This window comes from Ursus maritimus, unplaced genomic scaffold (genome assembly GCF_017311325.1).
Source record: "Ursus maritimus isolate PB19 unplaced genomic scaffold, ASM1731132v1 scaffold_20, whole genome shotgun sequence".
NCBI lineage: Eukaryota > Metazoa > Chordata > Mammalia > Carnivora > Ursidae > Ursus > Ursus maritimus.
Window position 1 is genome coordinate 42,923,032 of NW_024424453.1, and position 21,928 is coordinate 42,944,959.

Below are 21,928 nucleotides of genomic sequence, written 5' to 3' on the forward strand. Positions count from 1 at the left end.
GGAGGAATTATTCTATAACTAAAAGAAAAATAGGACCCCAAATGAAAGCTATACTTGTTTCTCTTCTTGGAATTTATGCCAGAAAAACTGTGGGTCTTGAAGATGGCAAATACCCATTCCTGAGTGTCGAGCTATACATCGACCCAAACATCTCTTAAATGTAAAGTGCAACATGACTTAAACAATTGAAATGTAGATTATGCTTTATTATTTATGAGTTGCTGAGATTTACGTAAAATGTTTTACTGAATGTTTATCATTTGTACATTAAATCTGATAACACCTTTTTTGTTTATACTGACTTGGAGATGGCCGTGTTACCTATTGTTGCTCTGCTTTGCATGTGCTCTGCTTTATTTTCAAACATACCAAAAATACCCACATATACACATTTATGCTCTCTTTTGAAGATAACATGGCTGGCAATCATTTTATAAAAATATATGATTATTGCTAAAAATGTGTGGTTTTGTGCACTTTACAGAAGCATAAAAACTACTTTTGATTCATTTATTTATTCATTCCACTAATATTTGTGGAACCCCTATCACATGTCAGGTGCTAGAATACTGGGCTGGAAGTTACATTGGTCACTGTAAGTCTGTTTGTAGAAGCTGTGTTTCTTCTGTTGCCTTCCAACAGAGCCAGTTAGCCATAATTATTAGTATCAAAATCTAAATGATAAATCACTGTAAGATGGTAAAAAGAAAGAGGTAAAAAAACAGAAGAGCTTTGGTAAGATGTGAGAACCAAGTTTTTTGGACCAAAGCAGTCAGAACAAGGCCAGATTCAGATACTAACATTCATAGAATTGAGGATAGATTTAAAAAAATGATCAGGAGAGAGTATAAAGACCATGGGAAAATCTGAGAGGCCAATAGCCACAGAAGCTTTCAAATAACAAGGAAAGCATTCTTTAGTCAGTGCTTGGTCGCTGTAAGAAAATTCTCGTTGACAGAGAGCTGTATGGAAAACTCTGAGCCCCATTCTTTGGTCCCAGTTGGCATCTGAGAGGTGCATTTAGTAGGACGTAAGAGCACTATTTTCTACTACCTGAGATTTCCTCGCAGAAAGCCAATCCCTCTACAATCACCACTTTATGTTTTTGTCCTACCAACTTTCAGTTGCTGTCTAATTATGAAGGCAGATTCCAACACTGTGTAAGTGGCACAGTGTGGGTCTGTCCTGCCATATCAACCGTAGAACATCCTCTTCAGTTGATGACGTAACAGTCACTTACGCTACCTGGACATCACTGTCTTCTAAGCTGCAAAGAATAGAATATCACATCATCAAAGTCAACAAGTTAGAAAAAGGGAAACTTCATGATAGAAAGTTACCAACTAAGATAAGCCCCCGTAAATGTGCAAATCTTAACGGGAGAGGCTGGACAGTTGGCAGGCTAATGCTCAAAGAGCAATGAAATCTAAAGGGCAAACTCTGATTAGTGGTATAGATTCGGAAATTTAGCTTTACCATTTTTCTCCAAACTAATCAGACCCTAGAAACTGAATAAATTAACTACATCCGAAGAGATGGAAATCTATATCAGTGGGTCAGTTAGTTGTTTGTGATCAAAAACCTTATGTCAACTTCCCCAAGCACAAGGGACTTCTAAAACTCATCTGGAGTTTTCTTGAAGACCACAGACTTAGAATAACAAAAATTGGAGAGTTGTAAGTGGTCTTTTATCCATGAAGCGGTGATCTGACCCTATTCCATATCATCTAAGTGCTCATGCCGGGCAGATGGACTGTGCGGTTGGAATAAGGCGTCATTTCCAGGACCTAAGCTCTGAGACTCAGGAATGAGCCCTGGAATGTAGCAGAGTTGACTCAGAGCCTATTGTAGGAAGCAAGTAGAGAGATAAGGATGGGAGTTATTCAAAATCCAAAGAGTCCAAAGGAAAATCATGGCTAAAGCAAAGGGGCAGTTAAGGTTCAAGCAGATAGGAGGTGGAGTCCAGAAAGAGTCCCAGGATGTGGAGTTCCAGTCAGAGACCTTTCTCTGGGCACGTATGGGCCTCAACAATAAATGGAGAAGGATCTGTCAGGTGTGCCAAGTGGTTCTGATTCATGACAATTCACTGGAGTACTACTGACCAGAAACTTAGTTGCTCTTACAATCTACTGGATGAAAACTGATGGATTTACCTTTTGCTCTTCTGAACTCTGAAAATTACCACCTTCTTTCTATGCAAACTATGAATCTTTAAACTATTAATCTATTAATTTTTAATTCAACATTAATGACCAGACTGAACTACCAACAGCAAGGTTTGACAAATCATTTGATCACTCTTACTATGAAAATGAATGGTAAAATGAGTTAGTAGTATATTTCCTTAGGAATTTTGAAGAGAGTGGATTAAACCCAATCCAGCAAAATGATCATCTCTGTTAGGTATTCTCTGCTTGCCTCTCAACATCCATTCTTTAACATGATCTGCCCTGCTCTGTGTTAAAAAGCTACCTTTTTTTGGATACGTCAACCAGGTTGATGGCTTCTTTTTTTTTTAAGTTTTTCTTTTGATTTCAGTTAGTTAGCATAAAGTGTTATATAGTTTCAGGTGTACCATATAGTGATTCAACACCTCCATACATCACTCAAGGGCTCATCACAAGTGCCCTCCTTCATCCCCACCTCGTATTTCACCCATCCCCTCCCCTCTCCCTTCTGGTAACCATCAGTTTGTTCTCTAGATTAAAAGTCTGTTTCTTGGTTTGTCTCTCTCCCTCTTTCTCTTGTTTTTTTTTCCTTTGCGCTTTTGTTTTGTTTCTTAAATGTCACCTATGAGTGAAATCATATGGTATTTGTGTTTCTCTGATTTATTTTGTTTAGCATTATATTCTCTAATTTCATTGATGTCATTGTAAATGGCAAGATTTCATCCTTTTTTATGACTGATTAACATTCCATTATATATATATAATATACATATATAACATATATGTACATATATATAATATACATTATATATATGTGTGTGTATATATATGTATATAATCACTTCTTTATCCATTCATCAATCCATGGACACTTGGGCTGCTTCCATATCTTGGCTATTGTAAGTAATGCTGCTATAAACAGAGGGATGCATGCATCCCTTTGAATTAGTATTCTTGAATTCTTTGCATAAATACCCAGTAGTATAATTGCTAGATCATAAGGTAGTTCTAGATCATAAAGTAGTTCTATTTTTGACTTTTGAGGGACTTCCATAATGTTTCCCCAGTGACTGCACCAGTTTGCTTTCCCACCACCAAGGCATGAGTGTACCTTTTTCTCCACATCCTCACCAATACCTGTTGGGTTTTGTGGTTTTCATTTTAGCTATTCTGACATGTGTGAGGTGATATCTCAGTGTAGTTTTGATTTACATTTTCCTGATGATCAGTGATGATGAGCATCTTTTCATATATCGGTTGGCCATCTGGATGCCTTCTTTTTTTTTTTTTTTTGAAGATTTTATTTATCTATGTGACAGACAGACAGCGAGAGAGGGAACACAGCAGGGGAGTGGGAGAGGAAGAAGCAGGCTCCCAGAGGAGGAGCCTGATGTGGGACTCGATCCCGGAATGCCAGGATCATGCCCTGAGCCAAAGGCAGACGCTTAACGACTGTGCCACCCAGGAGCCCCTGGATGCCTTCTTTGGAGAAATGTCTGTACATGTCTTCTTCCCATTATTAAATTGGATTATTTGATTCTGGGTGTCCAGTTTTATCAGTTCTTTAAATATTTGGGATACTAGCCCTTTATCGGATATGTCATTTACAAATACCTTCTTCTATTCCATAGGTTGCCTTTAAGTTTTGTTGATTGTTTCCATCACTGTACAGAAGCTTTTTACTTTAATGTAGTCCCAGTAGTTTATTTTTGCTTTTGTTTCCCTTGCCTCAGGAGACATATCTAGAAACAAGTTGCTAAGACTGATGTCAAAGAAGTTGCTGCCTGTGTTCTCTTCTAGGACTTTTATCATTTCAGGTCTCACATTTATGGGCCTTTAATCCATTTTGAAATTATTTTGAGGCATGGTGTAAGAAAGTGGTCCAATTTCATTCTTTTGCATGTTGCTGTCCAGTTTTCCCAACACCATTTGTTGAAGAAACTATCTTTTTGCCATTGGATAGCCTTTTCTGCTTGTTTGAAGACTAATTGACCACATAATTGTGCGTTTATTTCTGGGCTCTCTATTCTGTTCCATTGATCTATGTGTCTATTTGTGCCAGTACCATACTGTTGTGATTACCACTGCTTCGTAATATAACTTGAAGTCTGGAATTGTGATTCCTCCAGCTTTGCTTCCTTTTTCAAGATTGCCTTGGCTACTCCAGGTCTACTGTGTTTCCATACAAATTTTAGAATTCTTTGTTCTAGTTCTGTGAAAATCATTTTGATATTTTGATAGGGATTGCATTAAATGTGTAGACTGCTTTGGGTAGTATAGACATTTTAACAATATTTGTTCTTCCAATTCATGAGTATGGAATGTCTTTCCATTTCTTTGTTTCATCTTCCATTTCTTTCATCAATGTTTCATAGTATTCAGAGTACAGTTCTTTCATCACTTTGGTTAGGTATATTCTTAGGTATCTTATTATTTGGTATGCAATTGTAAATGTGATTGTTTTCTAATTTCTCTTTCAGTTCCAGCAGTGTTTTGGTGGAGCCTTCTGAGTTTTCTATATATAGTGTCATGCTATCTGCAAATAGTGAAAGTTTTACTTTTTCCTTACTAATTTGCATGTCTTTTATTACTTTTTCTTATCTGATTACTGTAGTTAGGACTTCCAGTACTATGTTGAATAAAAGTGGTGAGAGTAGGGGCATCCGGGTGATTCAATCAGTTTAGCGTCCAACTCTTGATTTCAGCTCAGGTCATGATCTCAGGGTTGTGAGATCAAGCCCCACATCAGTCTCTGCACTGGGCGAGGAAACTGCTTAAAATTCTGTTTTTCCCTCTCCCTCTCCCCCTCCTCCCTGACTTGTGCTTGCATGCATGCATGTTCTCACTCCTTCTCAAAAAAAAAAATTGTGATGAAAATAGACATTCTTGTCTTGTTCCTGAACTTAGGGGGAAAGTTCTCAGGTTTTTTTTTCCATTGAGGATGATGTTAAATGTGGCTTTTTCATAGATGGCCATTATTATGTTGAGGTATGTTACCTCTAAACCTATTTTGTTGAGGGTTTTTATCATGAATGGATGTTGGACTTTGTCAAATGCTTTTTCTGTATCTATTGAAATCATCATGTGGTTCTTTTCTTTTCACTTCTTGTTGTTTCACATTGATTGATTTGTGCATGTTGAACCACCCTTGCAATGCAGAAATAAATCACACTTGATCATGGTGAATGATTTTTAATGTATTGTTGAATGTGGTTTACTAGTATTTTATTGAGAATGTCGGCATTGCTGTTCATCAAAAAAAATTATTTTTATTAAAAATAAAAAAATTATTTTTAATTTTTTGGTGTCTTTATCTGATTTTGGCATTGGGGTAATGCAGGCTCATAGAATGAATTTGGAAGTTTTCCTTCCTTTTCTATTTTTTTTAGAATAATTTAAGAAGAATAGGTATTAATTCTTCTTTAAATGTTTGGTAGAATTCACCTGTGAAGCCATCTGATCCTGGGCTTTGTTTGTTGGGAGTTTTTAGATTACTGACTCAATTTCATTGCTGGTTATTGGTCTGCTCAAATTTTCTATTTATTCCTGTTTCAGGTTTGGTAGTTTATATGTTCATAGGAATTTCTCCATTTCTTCTAGGTTGTCCAATTTGTTGGCATATACTTTTTCATAATATGCTTTTATGATTGTATTTCAGTGTTGTTGGTTGATATTTCTCCTCTCCTTTGTAATTTATTTATTTGAGTCCTTCCTCCCTCTCTCTCTTTCTCTCTCTCTCTTTGTGATAAGTCTGGCGAGAGGTTTATCAATTTTATTGATTTTTTTCAAAGAAACAGCTCCTAGTTTCATTGATCTGTTCTATTCTTTTTTTAATTTGTATATCATTTATTTCTATTCTAATCATTATTATTTCCTTCCTTCTCCTGGTTTTAGGCTTTGTTTGTTGGTCTTTTTTTAACTCCTTTAGGTGTATGGTTCGGTTCTTTGAGACTTTTCTTGCTTCCCGAGGTAGGCCTGTATTGCTATAAATTTCCCTCTTAGAACCACTTTTGCTGCATCCCAGAGGTTTTGGACCATTGTGTTTTCATTTTCATTTGTTTCCATGTACTTTTTTATTTCTTCTTTTGTTTTCTGGTTGAACCATTCATTGTTTAGTAGCATGTTATTTAACCACCATATATTTGTGGTCTTTCTAGATTTTTTTCTTGTGGTTGACTTCTAGTTCCATAGTGTTGTGCTCAGAAAAGATGCATGGTTTGATTTTGAATTTCTTGAACTTGTTGAGGCTGGTTTGTGGGCTACTACGTAATCTATTCTGGAGGATGACCCATTGTGCACTTGAAAAGAATGTGTATTCTTCTGTATTAAGATGGAATGTTCTGAATGTATCTGTTAAATCCATCTGGTCCGATGTGTCATTCAAAGCCATTGTTTCCTTGTTGCTGTTCTGTTTAGATGATCTGTCCACTGATGTAAGTGGGGTGTTAACATCCCCTGCTATTATAGTAGTGTTATCGATTACTTCCTTTGTGTTGGGTATTAACTGTTTTATGTATTCGGATGTTCCTATGCTGGATGCCTAAGTATTTACAATTGTTATATCTTCTTGTTGGATTGTCCCCTTTATTATTATATAGTTTCCTTCTTTGTCTCTTGGTACAGTCTTTGTTCTAAAGTCTATTTTGTCTGATTGAAGTATTGCTATTCCGGCTTTCTTTTGACATCCATTTGCATGATAGGTGTTTCTCCATCTTCTCACTTTCAATCTGCAGGTGTCTTCGGGTCTAAAATGGGTCTCTTGTAGGTGGCATACAGATGGGTCTTGTTTCTTTACCCATTCTGTCACCCTATGTCTTCTGATTAGTCCATTTACATTCAAAGTAATCATTGATAGATATGTAGGTATTGTCATTTTATTACTTGTTTTGTGGCTGTTTCTGAAGACTTTCTCTGATCCTTTCTTATCTTTCTCTCTTTCATGTTTTGCTGATTTTCTTTAGTGATATATTTGGATTTCTTTCTCTTTAGTCTTTGCATATTTATTAGTGGTTTTTGATGCACGGTTACCATGAGGTTCGTATATGACCTCTTCTGCATATAGCAGTCTGTATTGAGTATCATTTAATTTGAGCCCATTCTTTTCTCCTGTCCTCTCCACATTTTAGGTATGTGTTATTATATTTATATCCTGTTTTTGAGAGTTGCTTGACTGATTTTTTACAGAAATAATCATTTATACTGCTTTTGTGTTTCCTACTCCAAACTTACTTTTGGTCCTCCTTCCCCCTCAAAGAGTCCCTTATGACATTTCTTGCAGAGCTGGTTCAGTGGTCATGAACTCCTTTAGGGTTTGTTTGTCTGGGACATTGTTGCTCTCTCCTACTATTTCGAATGACAGCATTGCTGGATAGAGTATTCTTGCCCGTAGATTTTTCCTATTCAGCACTTTGAATACATCATGCCACTCCCTTCTGGTTTGCAAAGTCTCTGTTGAAGAATCTCCTGGTAACCTTATCGGTTTTCCCTTGTAAGTTAATGACTTCTTTTGTCTTGCTGGTTTTAAAAGATTTCCTGTATCACTAACTATATTTTGCAAATTCAATTAGAATATGTCTTAGTGTCTGTCTGCTTTTGTTGATTCTGTTGGCAGTTCTCTGTGCCTCCTGGATCTGGATATCTGTTTCTGGATATCTGGGGAGCCAGATTTGGGAAGTTTTTAGCTATTATTTATTTGAAATCTTCAAATAAATTTTCTTCCCCCCTTTCTCTCTCTTCTTCTTCTGCAACTCCTATAATACAAATGTTATTACATGTGATGGAGTTACTGAGTTCCCCAAGTCTATTCTTGTTTTGCATAATTCTTTTCTCTCTCTTTTGTTCACCTTAATTACTTTCCATTTCTCTGTCTTCCACATCACTAATTTGTTCCTGTTGAAGTATCTTATCATGTAATCCCTGAAAAATTCCACAGTATACGCATGAAGAAATTAGAGTAAACAAGGCAAATACCTCAGTATTATTATGAAAATACTTTTTAAAATAGTTATGAAAAAAAAGAAAATAGTTATGAAAGTTCTTGGGGACACAAAAGAGTGAGTACCCATGGCACACTTTGAAAACTGCTGGCTAAACTATGTCCCTGACTCTCTCCTTTCTAGGTTGCAAGTTGACAGTGGCAGTGTTCCCTTGTCAGAGCTGCACCTGCTGTTGGTCAGCCAGCCTCCTACAGTTACAGGATGTACGTTCCAGCCCCTTCCCCTCCCTTTGAGTAATAAGGGCTACTGGTATTGCTAGACCTCGGGTTCTTCAGTATCCCTTGTTGACTTCTCTGAATTTTGCCCAGACCTCTCTCTGTAAATAGGCCCCCCATTAAACTCTCACTAATTATTTTAGTGTGTGCCTCTGGTGGACAGACTCTGAGCTGGTCCTCCATGATCTCCACTTCCTGATATTCATGCCTTTGTTCAATTCCCTTCACTTGAGAGTGATCTTGACCTGAGATTTGCTTCTAACTAATAGAATGTAGCCAAAGTGATGGGATGTCACTCCCATGATTACATTATGTTGTATAAGACTCTGGCTAAGAGATACATTCTAGATACTGTCTTTGTGGGCTTGATGGAGTAAGTGGCCTTGTGGGAGAAGCAGCCACATAATAAGGAGCTACAGCCAGCAAGAAGCTGGACCTCAGCCCTACAGCTATAAGGAAATGAATTCTGCAAACTATCTGAGTGCGCTTGAAAGTAATTCTTCCCCAGTTGATTCCCCAGATAAAATCACAATCCAGGGGCACGTGGGTGGCTCAGTCGGTTAAGTGTCTGACTCTTGATTTCAGCTCAGGTCATGATCTTAGGGTTGTGAGATCGAGCCCCATATTGGGCTCTGTGCTGGGCATAGAGCCTGCTTGGGATTCTCTTTCTCCCTCTGCTTCTCCTCTCTCTCCCTCTCTGTCTACAATTAAAAAAAAAATCACAACCCAGTCAGCACCTTGATTGTAGCCCTGTGGGATCCTAAGCAGAAACTCTGACTATGGTATACCCAGATCTCCTTAATCACAGAAACTGTGAGATATTAAATGTATGTTGTTTTAAGCTGCTAAATACTTGGTAACTTGTTACACAATAATAGATAACTAATACAGTGCTATTTTCCCCCCCAAAAAAACCCTGAGTTATAATCTATCTACACACCAACTGCAAAAAAAAATATTTTTCCACTTCCTTCCAGTTTCTAATAGCCTTTTCTGTATTCATTCCCATATCACACAATGGCTGCAAAAGCAGGAATAACTAATAGCATGAAGTGTGTAGTGATATTGGAGTTGACTGTTTTAGTTGTTTAAGACCTTGTTCCAGTTGTCTTTTCTCTGGGTTAGGAAGATAGAGTACACAATGGTCATACATGTAAGACTCTTTTGCTTTTGATTCCATAGAAATTAATATCAGTACAATACATGCAAAATATTTTCATGTGACTCATACAATATGTGTATAGTATAAAATTATAGTGCCATGAACATCTGCATACCTACCACCCAGTTTAAAACACTGAATCTTACCAAAACTTTTTATACCAACTCTCTGGGTTTGCATCTAAAAGCCTATTTTCTTACCTCCTCAACTAGGAAACCAGTATCCTGTATTTTGTATTTGTCACTCTCCTGACCTTGTTATTAGTTACCAACTATATGTGTATGTCTAACATTGTATTGTTTAGTTTTCCATGTCTCTGAGCTTCATAAATATGTATGTACATACATACATATGTGTATTTGTGTGTGTGTATATATATATAGAGAGAGAGAGAGAATTCCTCTACAATTTGCTATTGTTTCTCAATATCATTTTTAGATTCATTCATGTTGCTGTATATAACTGTAATTCATTCATGTTTTATTATACCTGAAGTTAGTTATCCAGTCTCCTGTCTCATATATTTAGAATATCTTCAGGGTCTCTTATGAACAAATTTACTTTATACAGGGACAGGAATTTCTTAACTCTAGATTATATACCTAGGAGTGGAATTGCTGGATTGTAGGATATGTTAATCTTTGCCTTTTACCAGATAATGCCTAGTTCTTTCCCAAAGTATTTTGCCTAATTATGCTCTTAGAAGCAGTATATAAGACTTGTTATTCTAAGTTTTGCTAATAAGACTAACTTAGCATATTTACATTCGTCTTTATTTTCCCTACCATGATTAAGAATACGGGCAAAAAAGTAAAATTACATCAGTTATAGAAACAAAGCAAGCTGTATTTTCTTTGTTCGTTAATTCACTTAATACTTATTGAAAGCTTACTTCATATTAGACACTATTCTAGGCACTATGGATTCATCAGTGGATAAAACAAACTTCCTGACTTCATGGAACTGACATACGAGAAGGAGACAGACAATAAATTAGAAAAATAAGTAAAATATAAAACGTGCTGGAAACTAAACAATACAGTAAAGGAAAAAAAAAACTACACAAGGAAGGAAGATAGGGTGTGTTAGAATTAGAAAGACGGTACAATTTTAAATTGGTTGTCAGGAAAAGGCCTCCATGAGAAGAGGGCATCTGTACAGAACCTGCAAGGAGGTGAAGGAGGAGCCATGAATAATCTGGGAAAACAGCAAGGGCAGCAGCCCAGAGGTGGGAGCCCCACATTTGTTATGCTCACAGAAGAGCAAAGGAGCAAGGCTGTTGTGGCAGAGTAAGGGCAAGACTAACGGGGTTAAAATCGGTAAAAGTGAGATGAATCAAGTAAGGCATTGAGGTCATTGAAAGGACACTGACTTTTATTCTATGTGATACAGGAAGTCTTTGGACAGTTTCGAGCAGAGGTGTGACATGACATGTATTTTAAGTGCATCATTGGTTGCTTGGTTGTAGACTGACTGATTATAGGAGACTCAGGAACAGCGGAACACTTTGGAAATGAAGGCAGTAATTCCAGCAGATTGATAAAATAATATCTCAACAGATGTTACTAGTTTGAACCTGGATAATAGTGCTCAATCAATAAGATTGAGCAGCAGTTTGCTGATGGACTGGTTGTCAGAGGTAGGGGGAGTTGTCAGAGATTATTCCAACACTTTTGGCTTAAGCAACTATAAGGGTAGAGGTGCCATTATCTAAACTAAGAAAGGATGCAAAAAGGGCAGGTTTGGGGGATATTGGTCAGAACTGACTTCTAGAGATGTTAAGTTTCAGATGTCCGTTACACATCCACATGGGCTACATTAAATGTGCAGTTGTTTATATGAGAATGGAGCAGAGTTTCTCCACCTCAGCACTATTGACATTTGGGACTGAATAATTCTTTGTTGTGGGAGCTATCCTGTGCATTGTTAGGTGTTTAGTAGTATCCCTGGTCTACATGCACTAGATGCAAGTAGTATCCATTCCCCTGTTGTGACAACCAAAATGTCTTCAGTCATTGCTAAATAACTCTCAGGGTGGGAGTAGGAGGCATAATTGTCCTGAGGTAAGAACCACTAGAATGGAATTCAGTTATGAAAAGTAGTTTGGGAATCATGAGCATACAGATGGTATTTGAAGTCATTAGACCAGTTGATATCTCCAGAGGGTTTATAGAAAAGAGAAGAGGTCCACAGGCTCAGATTGGGGTGGGGGGCCTTCAATATTTGGAAGTCAGAGCGATAAAGAGGAACTAGCAGAGGTTCAGCAAAAGAAACATATATGGAACATCAGTTAGATGGGAAGAAAACTAAGAGAATGTGATGTTCAAGTGGGAAAGTTTATCTTAAAAGGAGGGAGTATATAACTGTGTCAAATACTGTTGATAAATCAAATAAAATAAGGACTAAGAATTGATCATTGAGTTTATTACATGGAAGTTATTGGTGACTTTGTCATTATCTATTTGTATAGAGACTAGGACAAAAATATATTTCTAATTGATTCCAGAAATAATGGAAGAAAAATAATTATAAACAATGAGTACAAAATAATATTCTCAATGAGTTTGCTATAAAGGGAAAGAGAAATCAGGAATCTACTAAAGGGAGAAGTGGACATAGTGAGGGAGAAGGCAGAGCATGTTAATATAAGGATGCAAAAGTAAATCCAGTTTAGGGGGAAATTTTGATGATGCAGAAGAGAGAGGTAAAAAATGTAAGAGTGGTATCCTTGGGTGAGCAAGAGAGAATTGATCACAACATTTGAGTCATTATATGTACATTTCAATATATTTCATAGATTCCAAGAATGTTAAGTTTGAGACACACATGGCAGATACCCATATATCCTCTTGACACTTTCTGTCCTGTTCTCGCCTACAGTTTCTACCTAGAGCACACCATTTCTCTGACTGGAAGTGAAAGAGCAGATTTAGTCCACAGATGTTGGCCCTTCTTTCCCCAAGCAGTCTTCAGGCAATGACAGAAGGGAGTTGGAGTATAATACCCCAGTGTCTTCACCCTTGGTGAAAAGGCAGGTCTAAGACAGCTGCTATGCCATCTCCTCCAGGTCTCCAGGGGAATTGGACCTCAGTTGCCCTCAGCATTAATCTGCTCATTAGTTCACCCCCTACTGCCTTCTTTCCTTTCCCCATTTCACTTGTCCATACCCTTACAGTGTTCCTGCCTTCTAAGATCACATCCCAAATAAGCTATTACACTCAAGTCCTTATCTCAGTGTCTGCTCTGGGGAAACCCAATCCAAGACAGTGTAAATTCAAAGAACTTTGACTAAGCCCTACCTTCTTGTTAGTAGTATAATATTTCCTACGGGTTGCATAGAAAAGTTGACATTCCAGACTAACTTCAAACAATGTCTATATGCCTTAGCAGACTCAACCCAGAACATAACTGACTTGACTAAAATGGCCTCATACCTTTGCTTGAGTGTCATTCTTTGTCACATCAGCATGACAGCACTAAGTGTTTTGCTTGAATAAGTGGCTCCTTTGATAATACACCACAGGTCCTGCATTCTGCTCACCATGATTTTCAGATCCATCAAGGGAAGCCTAAGACATCTCAGAATTCCCAGAGATTCTCAAACTGTGCTTCATTTATTCTTTTATGCACTCAATCTGTCTTGTCCATTTGAACTGGATTCACCAGGGAATACAATTAGATAGCCACTTTATTTGCTTTTTCTCTGTTTATACTCTCTAGCCTGCCATTTCGTTTTTAGTCTGAATTGTTGTGTTGTTTCCTCATCCCCCACTCACCCCATCTCACTCATCTTCGTTTAAAATCCCACCTAGTTACGCAACTATAATATCGTTCCTTCCCTTAATACCAGAAGATTTCATTTTGCACCTTTAGGTAATAGCAGCTAGTATTTATGTAGTGTTTATATGTTCCAGACACTATGGTAAATGCTTTACATGAGCTTTTCATGTCAACGTGTGTAGCAGGTACCATTATTGTCTCTGTTTTACAAGATTAAGTTGTTATGAATTTTTATTGGCACATTTTGAATTCCACAGCACGTCAGGGCTAGAAACAACTGTGACAATTCCTTTAGGTGGTCTTTCCTTGATAGATAGGTCTTTTCTTGATAAATAGAGGTGTTTCCAAATATTCCTAGGATAATTATAGATCCAAAACTTTGAAACAGTCTACAGATTCTATGCACTGAATTGTGTCATCCCCAAATTCAGACGTTGAAGCCCTGATCCCCAATGTTATGGTATTGGGGGTTATTTAGGATTAGGTGAGATCATGAGGGTGGAATTGTCATGATGAGGTTAGTTCCCCTATAAGACGAGACCAGATAGCCATGTGAGAACACAGCAAGGAGATGGTTGTCTGCAAGGCAGGAAGACCGTTCTCACTAGGAACCGAATTGGCCGGCATCTTGTTCTTGGACTCCTCAGCCTCCAGAACTGTGAGAAATAAATGTTTGTGATTTAAGGCACCTCATCAGTGGTATTTTCTATAGGACAGCCTGGGCTAAGATAACAAGTTTTTGCAGGGCCCACCTCTGGCCCCTCTCTCCAGTCCAATGTCACATTCTCGTCGTCCCCTTACTCTGACACTTCAGTCACAGCATCTTCATTCTGTTTCTCCAATGAGACATGTCCCTCTAGTTCAGCACTTTAGTAAATGCTGTTTTCATTGTCTTGCACTCTGTGGTAGATGAAATAATGGCCCTCAAAGATGTCCATGTCCTAATCCCCAAAACCTGTGAGTATGTGACTTTACATGACAAGGGCACTTTGCAAATGTGATTAAGTTAAGGATCTTGAGACGAGATTATCTTGGATTATCCAGGTGGACCAATGTAATCACATGGGAGGGAGGAAGTTTGGAATCAGAGAGAAGGAGATACAACTTACAGGAGAGAGACGGAATGTTCAGAATCAGACGAAAGGAGATATGACCATGGAAACAGAGCTCAGAGTGATGTCATTACTGGAAGAGGGCCATGAGCCAAGGCACGTGGCAGTCCCTAGAATCTAGAACAGGTGATCCTTTCCTTAACCAGATTCTGCCCTAGAGTCTCCAGAAGGAACGAATCCCTGCTGACCCATTCTGAACTCCAGAATTGTAAGATAATAAATTATGTGTATTTAAGCCACTGTTTGTGGTAATGTGTTAGAGCAGCAAGAAACTTCCCTCTTCATTTTAACTCTTATTGATCCTTCAGATTTTGATTCAAATATCACTTCCTCAGGGAAGAGGGTATCACGTCCCTTCTCCTTTGACCGCAAACTCATTAAAAAAAAAAAAAGTGTCCCTGTTATATTTTCACAACATCCCATACTTTTCCTTTGAGACACTTAACACTCTTAGATAATTTGAGTAATAACTGTGTAACCCCCAGCACTAGACCTTCCATGAGGGCAGAGTTTATGCTGTCTTTTTTCACCGTTATATGCCCAGCATCTTACACTGTAATATCACAAGCACTCAATAAATAGTTGTTTAATGAACAAATAAATAAAAGAAGTAAGTAATATAGGATATGAAAATGATTTTATAGCTCTAAAAGGGAGATATAAATATTGTTGTTATAATTTTTTAAAAAGATTTTATTTATTCATTTGAGAGAGAGAGACAGCCAGCGAGAGAGGGAACACAAGCGGGGGGAGTGGGAGAGGAAGAAGCAGGCTCCCAGCAGAGGAGCCTGATGTGGGGCTCGATCCCAGAACGCCGGGATCACGCCCTGAGCCAAAGGCAGATGCTTAACGACTGAGCCACCCAGGCACCCCTGTTGTTATAATTTTAACTGGTTAGAACTCCCAATGAAAATCAATCTATCTATAAAGGCAGCCTAAAAGTCTATGGAGCATTATTCCTATATTAAAAGGACATCAGAAGTTTATAGTCAGAAACAATTGCTGGTTAATGAGAAGTTGGAAACTCTCTCCTACTTTCTATCTTATCTTCACTCTTCTCTTTCTAAGTCGTGGCCTTTCCTTGTTTCCATCAGTTCCAATATCTGAAATTGCTCTTATAACCCTATGAGTCAAGATAATCCTTGTTATGGTGTAGTAACAAACCCCCAAATCTCAGTGGTTTCAGACACAGATAAAATGACTTCTTGTTCTTGCAAAGTCTGAAGAGGGTCAGCAGAGTTGTCTTCCATCTGGCGATTCAAGAATTCAGGTTCCCTTCACCTTGTGATGTCACCCTTTCAGCCTGTGGCTTCCAAGGCTATCATGTCAGAACAAAGCATGAAGAACTCACAGTCCTTAACTACCTTTGTACAGAAGTCATTGGTATCACTTCCACTCATAAGTCATTGACCTAAGCTTGCCACCAGGGTCCAACCCGACTGCGAGGTCTGAGAAACGTAAGGGACACGGCGTTATTTGCTGAGCCCCCGTGTATCGCCCACAGTGGCTATACATATTGTTTGGGGCAACGTTTCATTGCTTATATACATTGAACTCTTGCTTCCCAAATAATATATTTTTTTAAAGATTTTATTTATTTATTCGACAGAGAGAGAGACAGCCAGCGAGAGAGGGAACACAAGCAGGGGGAGTGGGAGAGGAAGCAGGCTCATAGCGGAGAAGCCTGATGTGGGGCTCGATCCCGTAACGCCAGGATCACGCCGTGAGCTGAAGGCAGATGCTTAACCGCTATGCCACCCAAGTGCCCCCCCAAATAGTATTTTAATGCATTTAAAAGTTCCAGCGCTTCAAAGAAGCAGTGAAGTGTCTCATCTTGTAAAGAATCTTTTGTGAATAATCACTTCAAATATGTCTCTTTTTACATTGGCTTTTCTTAAAGTGGTATGATCATTGATGTGCTAGAGCTGGCCCATACTGGCTGAGGAAGCTGATTTGGCCCGTCTCTTCCAACTCCCAAGTGCATGTTATACAGCTTGAATGTGGCCACAGTGGGGATTATCTACACTACAGAAGTTAGCAAATGCTACACATCAGGACTTTCTTCATTTTTTTCGAAGAGCGAATTGTTGAACATTTACAAGTATACCACTGCATATACTGGTAGCTACATGATTGGCCCTAGAAATCAGATCGTTGCATAGTACTACAATAATTGAGTTGTGAAATTTTAAAACCAAATTATGGGTTTTTTTTGCCTGTGTGTCTGTGCACAACACATGCCCATGTGCTCATGGCTTGCAACGCAGCGTAGTAAAGAGCTCTAGAAGAAGGGTTAGGAACTCAAAGATCTATTCCAGATTCTGCCGCAATCATTCATGAGACCTTAGCTAAAATGCTCAATCTCTCTAAGCTATAGCGTTGGGGGTTTTTTTAGTATAAAGTAAGGGAATTGTACGAGCTGACCTCCTGTCCTATTCTGATGTTGAGGATTCAAGTCCCAGGCTGAGTTAAGTCATAATTATCATCCTCTGCAGTAAGATTGAAGCCACCTAAAAACACTTAATTGTTTCTGGGGCAGAATACTGTAATTTATTCCCAAAGGATTCTGCTAGGGTTTGTGTTTGCTCTGTAAGAAGTATACACGTACAGCACAAAAACATGTATGAAAGAATGGTGCTCTGTTACTGTAAAGTAAGTGAAAGATTTGGGTTGCAAGGGATTCACATTGTAAAGTCTGTCATCTTAATCTACAATTGTAGCATTTTCTTTCTTTTTAGATAACGCTTTTATATCAGCTTTTATTCCAATTCTCTATTGCTGCTTAACAAATCACTGCTAAACTCAGTGACTTAAAACGTAAACTGCTTTACTACATTTCACAATTTTCTGGGTCAGGAATTCAGACACATGCGATCCAGTAGGGTTGCCAGATAGCATTCGGCTGGCAGCTAAGCTCATCGGGAGGATCCAAAGCATCTTTATTTCCTAGACTGGGGCCTTGACAGGAGTAGCTGGAGGACTAGGCTCCCTTTGAGACCTCTCTTACACTCCAGCAAGGTAGTCAGACCGCCACATGGTGACTCAGGGTTCCCAGAAACCAAAGCTGAAACTGCCAGTCCTCTACAAGTCTAGGTCCAAAACTGCCATGGTGTCACTGGGGGCATATTCTCCTTGTCAAAGCAGTCACAGGCCTGTCCAGGCTCAGTAGGAACTGGGTCAAATAACTTGTAGCCACTTTTAAATTCAAGACATATCTTAAATGCTATCAGAGCTTCTTAAAGACCCTCTGTAATCCTGTTCTTGCCTAAATACACAACTGTGCCCCCTAATAGCAGAGAGATCAACTACCACTACATTGTGTCTTGCTCCAATAGATAAACCTTGCAACATTTAGCACAGTCTTGGTATATAATAGGTTGTACAAAATATGTGAATTGTATCAGTACATTTTAAAAAATGTTGTCTGTCTACAAAATTGTATAGGTTATGGCTAGTATATCAGTAAAGGTTCTCCAGAGAAAAGAACAACTAGGATATATATATATATATATATATATATATATGTAGGATATATAAATACATATATATAAGATATATATACATATGTGTGTAAGTTTAAGATATATACATAAGTATATATAAATGTATATTTGTATAAGATCTATAGATCTTATATAGATCTTACATATATACATATGCATATAAGATATATACATATACATATATATATAAGATATATATGTATGTGTGTATATACATATATCCTATTGGTTTAGTTTCTGTGGAGAACCTGGACTAATATGCTAGCCATAAGATATATCTTATGGCTTACTTATCTTATATATCTCATATTTACGTATATAAATAAACATATCATATATATATGTGTGTATATATATATATATGAAGACACTTATTATAAGATATTGGCTCATCCAATTACAAAGGCTAAGAAGTTTCACCACCTGCCATCTGTAAGATGGACATCCAGGAAAGCCGGTGGTATAGTTTGAAAGCAGGCAAATTATAATCAATTATGAGTGTCTCAGTTGGTTAAGCATCTGCACTCTTGATCTCAGCTCAGGTCATGCTCTCAGGGTTGTGAGTTTTAGCCTCACATTGGGTTCCATGCTGGGCGTGGAGCCTACTTTAAAAAAAAAAGTAAAAACTGACAATATTATTAGCAATAATGTAAAGAAATGGGAATTTCTGGTAGAACTGAATTTGGTACAGTTTGCAGGCCAATTCAGTGGTATTTACTGAAACGAAAAACTACATACCTTCTGTGACCCAGTAATTTCACTTCGCACTAACCTCCCTTATACTGTACAACATGAAACATTTTGATATAGTCAGAATTGTTGACAAAGTCACACATTTTACCATATTTATATTTTTTATTTATTATCAGTTAAACAAAATGCTCAGGTTACTAGCCATGACCTACAAATTTTGGCAGGAAGGTATCATTTTTAATGTATTAATAAGTTGACATGTTTTGCACAATTACATAAGGAACCACATTTAAAGTTACAAAGATTATGTAGCATTATTCATAAGCATGAAAAAAAACAGAAACAACCTAAATGACCTTAAATAGTAGAGGTGCTAAACAAGAGGTACTATAGTCTTAGTTAAAAGAATGGGATGGATTTATGTGTACTAACGTAGAACGGTCTCCAGGACAAATTGGTGAGTGAAGAAGAACATGGTGGAACATTATAAACAATGGAAAACTCTTTAAGTTAAACAAACAGACACAAACTTTGTTATGATTTTGTAAATAATGGTATATAAAGGCAAAGAATAACATCTGGAAGGACATTTACAAAGCTGTCAACCATGGTGATAGAAGAAGTATTGAGAGTGGGGGTAGAAATCAAAGCAAGAATTAAAGGGACTTTAGCCTCATCTCTAATCTTTTAATCTCTATGAATACAATATATTGTTCATAATCTAAAAAAGGAAAATAATTATTAAAATTAGCCACAAAATTTTGTATTTCAAAATTTTGAAATAGGTAGATTACTATTAGTAACAAGATGAGGTATATTTTTAGGTGGACAAAATAAATTTTAGATCATTACATGTAGCATAACTTCATTTGGGTAAAAAGAGAGAGAAAGACTGTTATTTAGACACATATTGCATTTAAGTGGCAAATACATGAAATGGAAAGATCCCTACCAACCGTTAATGAAGGTGACTTTGTGTGGGAAGGGAGTTAAGGTGAGAGGCAGAGCAGGCAAGGGGAGACTTACTTATTTTAATATGATTCGGTACTGTTTTAATTTTTATAATGAGCATATACTACTCTTTTGATTAAAACTCCAATTAAAACAGTACATTCGGGGGTGGCCTACATGGCTAGTTATAAAACACCCTGAATTTCACACCTAAACCATAGATCATTTCTAGGTCTCACTTTTGTTTAAAAGATGGAAGCATTTGTATCTAAGGGATTGACTTGAAGTTCATGTGCTCAGTCAATAGACCCCAGTCTCCATGGTTTACATGTGCACTGATTGGCCTTCTTCATTAGGAGTGTAGGAAATAGGTATACGCAATTTTTCTTCTCTAAGAGTTGGGGACAATGCCTTAAGAGAGACACATTACATTTTATTATCACAGTTGGTTTGTACCTCTCCTGGCAAAGGGTGTAAAAGTGAATAACCTGATCCCAACCAAATTATAAAGCATGTACCAGAAGAGACTGTACTAATCATTCAATCAAGTATTTATTAACATAGGCATGAAGGGGTAAGTATATAAACTGACACCATTACTGTCCCACCCCTTTGTGCCCAAAAGAAAAACAAAAGAAAAAGATTTTACAAAAAAATGTCTGTTTTGATGGTATCAAACGTGGTAGGAAGAACCTCTTCCTTTTAGTCGTTTCCTGTTTGTCAGCTTTCTATCTAGGTGTCAGGTTTAAATTTGGAACATGCAATATGCAGTGAATTTATCTCAAGCAAAGGACAAAAAAAAAAAAAAGGAGAAACAAAATTTCAGATTACCACTCTGAAAACAAAATATATTTAACATATAAAGTAATGTTACTTTTTCTAGTTACAAAAGCCACTGTGCTATAAATGGAGTTAATTTGCATAATGCCAATCAGTGCCATAAGTAAATATGGTTCTAATTGTTTATGAATTGTTAGACTGTGATTTGAAGCTTGATTTGGGAAATGCTGACATTAACAGATTATTAAATAAAATTGATGATGAGAAGCGTTAGATTCCAAAATCAGGAGAAGTCGAAAGTGAAATATCAGAGCAAAATTAATGTAAGAATCTCCAAAGGGAATGATGAGAAATGAGAGAATATCCTAACAGAAAATAAGGAATACAAAGCACTGATTAAATCATGTGACTGTTATGAAGATTCACTGATACAAAAATGAAGTTCCTTCTTAGCTAATATATGGAGGAAAGGAAGAGAGGAAATCACTATTAGACCCCCTAATAATTGACTCAAGGAGGAGTGAAAGAGAATTCTCTCAGTGCATGTGTATACCTACTTAAACAGTAGGGAGGACAGCCACACCTGCATGATCCAATATAGTGCCTATTAATTTATTTTTAATTGTGATATGAGTGACACCATAAAAATGTACAAAACTTAAGTGCATAGTGCAATTAATTTTTACATATGTATGCATCCACATACCATTACCCAGACCACGATAAAAAATACTCCATCACCTTAGAAGATTTTCTTAAGCCTCTTTCCAGTCAATTCCTCATCCTTTAGAGATAGCCAGCCACTCCTGTAACTCTTACCATTGTGGCTTAATTTGCATGTCCTTGAACTACTTAATATAAATGGAATCATACAGTATGTAGTCTTTTGTGTCTGGTTGCTTTTTATTGCTGAATGACATTTGCATTGTTCCTATTTTGAGATCATAATGAATGAAGCTACTGTGATCATTCTTTAAAAGTGTTATGGTTCACCGTAGGTGGTCGAGTACGGTTCCCATTGATCACAGAACCTGTGAATTAAAGAGAAAGCTTCTCAACCTGAAACGGTGAAACAGAGATTGGATGGCCAAAATGGACAATCCTATCCAAAAAGGCAAGGAACAGAAAGTACATAGCATTCATCGTCCCCTAGCAATTCTGAAATCCACTCAGGCACGTGGCACCACTTTAATCCCTTGATTAGGGCCCAATTCTGCTCCCTGTGAATGGATTATTCTTGGTTCTTGGCTTTGACCTTTGGGCTCTTGACTCCTCCCTTTGAATCATCATTTCTCATCCATAAAAAAAGAGTCTGTGTTTGCAGCAATGTAGCTTTCTTAGCACGCTTCCCACTCATAGAAGTTAATTTTGTACTATCCCTGTCTCTTTCATTCCAAGCTGTTTTGATTCCTCGAACAACTTTGTGGGTTTCTTATATCAGTTCATAAGAAACTTCTATAAACAAAGTCACATTCACATTTCTTTCTGAGACAGTCCTTCTATATCTGGCCATGTGTAAGGCTGCTATAGAAAAATACCCTCGAAGTTCTTGAAAGCTTTATTATTTA